Source organism: Dromiciops gliroides, chromosome 3, assembly GCF_019393635.1.
Source record: "Dromiciops gliroides isolate mDroGli1 chromosome 3, mDroGli1.pri, whole genome shotgun sequence".
Classification (NCBI taxonomy): domain Eukaryota; kingdom Metazoa; phylum Chordata; class Mammalia; order Microbiotheria; family Microbiotheriidae; genus Dromiciops; species Dromiciops gliroides.
The window spans coordinates 590611995-590615099 of NC_057863.1; positions in this window are offsets into that span (position 1 = coordinate 590611995).

Below are 3105 nucleotides of genomic sequence, written 5' to 3' on the forward strand. Positions count from 1 at the left end.
GGTTTGTCAGGAGGCAGACTCTCCTTACCTACCTCTCTCAGGGATACAATTTTTCATTAAAGTCTTTGCAATATCTGTTCACGTAATCATCTCACCTCCCTCCTCTCCATCTTAGCTTTCCACTCGTTCCTCAGCCAGGATGTATTTAAAAGGGAAAAACTTTAAATTAAGTTTGGGAGTTTAAACGAAAGAAAACAAACTGCTACTATTATTGTCAGGTAAAGGAGAAAGAACGGTTTCTGGCTTCAGATGGAAGAATTTGGAATTTTCTCCATCTTGGAGTAAGAGAATGATGGGGGATATTTTTTTTCACTGCCCCATCCCCCATCCCTTCCAAGCTGTCCAGTGGTTTAATTAAATAGGAGGCAATGGTGTCCTGGGTCTGGGGCCTCCTTCCCCAATGACCAAGCATTAACATTCTCATCTCAGCCTCTACCCTGGCCTGGGAGCTCCAATGCCAATTTGCACAAATTCAATTCCATCTCCTTGTGGCAGCCAGAGGCTGCAGTGAAGTGTGGGAGGTGCCCCTGGGCCCATCCATTATCCCCCTGGAAGCGTGGCAGCTCTGTGGAATGCCAAGGCTTGGGAAGCTCCACTTAGGGAGGCTAAGGGGAGAGAGCGAGCCGGCTTGTCAGCTAGACTGCACGCTCAGATGTTGACCTTGCCAAAATTCGGGTTCGATCGCGTCACCCTCCCCCCTACCCCCGCCCCCCACTCCCTCAACTCACTAACCTCCAGCGGCTCCCCATCCCCTCCCAGAACATCCTCTGTTTGACTTTTAAAGCTCTTCATAGCCTGGCCTCCCCCCACTCCTAACCCTTGTGGTCTTCTTATACCTCCCCTCTTCTCCCCAGACCTAATCGGGAGGCCAGGGACACTTCCCTCCTTGCTGTTCCTCCAACAAGACGCTCCCCTCTCCGACTCCAGTCATTTTCGCTGGCCGTCACTGCTCTTCTTCCTCATTTCCACCTCCTGGTTTCTTCGGCTTCCTTTGAGTCCCAGCCAAAATCCGTCCTCCTTCCTTTCCTGTTTTCCCTTAATTCTCATGCCTTCCCTCTGCCGATTATTTCATATTCGTCTTGTCTATGGCTTGTTTGTATGTAGTTATTTTCATAGACTTTGAGCTCCTTGAGAGCAGGGACTGTTTTTTTTTTTTTAACCTCCCCCCCCCCCATCCCCAGCACTTGACACAGTGCCTTGCACATAGTGGGTTCGGTTGTTGTTCAGTCATTCAATCACGTCTGACTCTACGTGATGCCGTGGAAATTGTCCATGGGGTTTTCTTGGCATCGATACTGGAGTGGTTTGCCATTCCCTCCTCCAGTGTGTCTCCATTTTACATAAGAGGAAACTGAGGCAAACAGGGTTGAGTGACTTTCGCAGGGCACACAGCTAGTAGGTATTTGAGGTTAGATTTGAACTCAGATCTTCCTGACTCTAGGACTGGAGCTCTATTCACTATACCACCTAGCTGTCCAGTGGGTACCATTAATACAAGATTATTGACTGACTGACTGACCTGAGTGCTCTGAATCTGGGCTTCCTCGGGTTGTTCTGACAGGGGTTGTAGGCACCAATCACTGAGTTTTTCTTAAGTTTGGTGTGTAGCAGCTCCGTGCAAGGCACTATGAAGGTATGAAGTCATCGACCAGCTGACATTAACCAGAGTTAGAAGGGACCTAGGGGTCCTTGAATCCGACCATTTTGTTTTACGGTTGAAGCAACTGAGGTCCAGAGAGGGATAGCAACTTGGTCAAGGTGACACAGCAGATTGGTAGAAGAACCAAGTTTTCCTGACTTACAGCCTAAGTCCTTTTCTTTTTAAGTTAAATTTTATTTTTGTTTCAATTAGCAATTAACAAACATTTCTTTTTTTCCTCTCTTTGCCCTTAAATGGAAAAAAGGTGACAAAACCCAAGAACTTTGTAACAAATATGCAGTGTCTAGTAAAATAAATTCCCACATCAGTCATATTTAATAATAGGTCTCATTCTGAATCTTGTGTCCATTCCCTCTCTGTCAGGAGGTGCGCAGTCCCCTGGAATTATGGATGGTCATTACATGGATCAGAATTCTTATAGCTTTCAAAGGTGTTCATCTGTCCAGTACTATGGTTGTGGCATAATTTATTCTTCTGGTTTTGCTCAAACTGCCTCTCACTCCTTAACAATGGGCAGTACCAACCAGGGAAAGAAAACATCTTGGAAGAGACAGAGCTTGAGTTTGGGGTTGAAGGAGAGAGGAAGAAGGTGGAGGGGTGAGTGTGTGTGTGTGTGTGTGTGTGTGTGTGTGTGTGTGTATTTCTGAAGGTTGGGATGCTTGGCCAAATCCCACTTAAGGTCATCAGACTTAGCTGATGTACACGCTGAGATCCCAACCAAACTCCCAGGCTCCCTTCACTCACTAACCGGGGGCTCTTTGCCCAGAAGCATTCTCCTCTATCATCCTTTCTGCTTTAGTCAAGACCATGACCTAAGATATAAGATACTCTTCCTCCTCCCCCTATATTCTACCCTCTACCCAAATATTTGGGATTGGAATAAGGAAATGAGATTTCCTTACATGAAGCTCTTAACTATAGTTGTGATTTATCCTCAGGGCTTGTCTGACTGAAAACAGGTAAATTGGGACCATATTTCACACATACCCACACACAAACACACACTCATAAGATATATTCTCCACAGATACACACATTCACTCTTATGCCCAGTCATACTCAGCGACACTCCCACAGGCAAACTGCTGTGAACACCACAGGGTGTAGAGCTGGAAGGATAGGGGAAAATTACAGGGATTTACAATTACAAATTTGGACTTTGTGTAAAAAGTCCTGCAGTCAGAGTGGTCCCAAAGTGGGACACAGGCTGCCTCAGGAGGTGGTAGTGAGTTCCCCCTCACTGGGTAGAGTTTGGTCTTCAGAGGCTGGCAGGCTCTGTATAGTTGTGTCATTCCCTCCAGAAGAGAGAACCCACAACCTTCTTATTCTTCAAGTAGGATAACCCCTTGCTGCTTGGCTTGACTGACCCCCTTCCATCATCCTCAGACCACTAGGGTATAGCTACAAGCAAATTCATACCTATCTGGCTTGTGGCTAATAAAGAT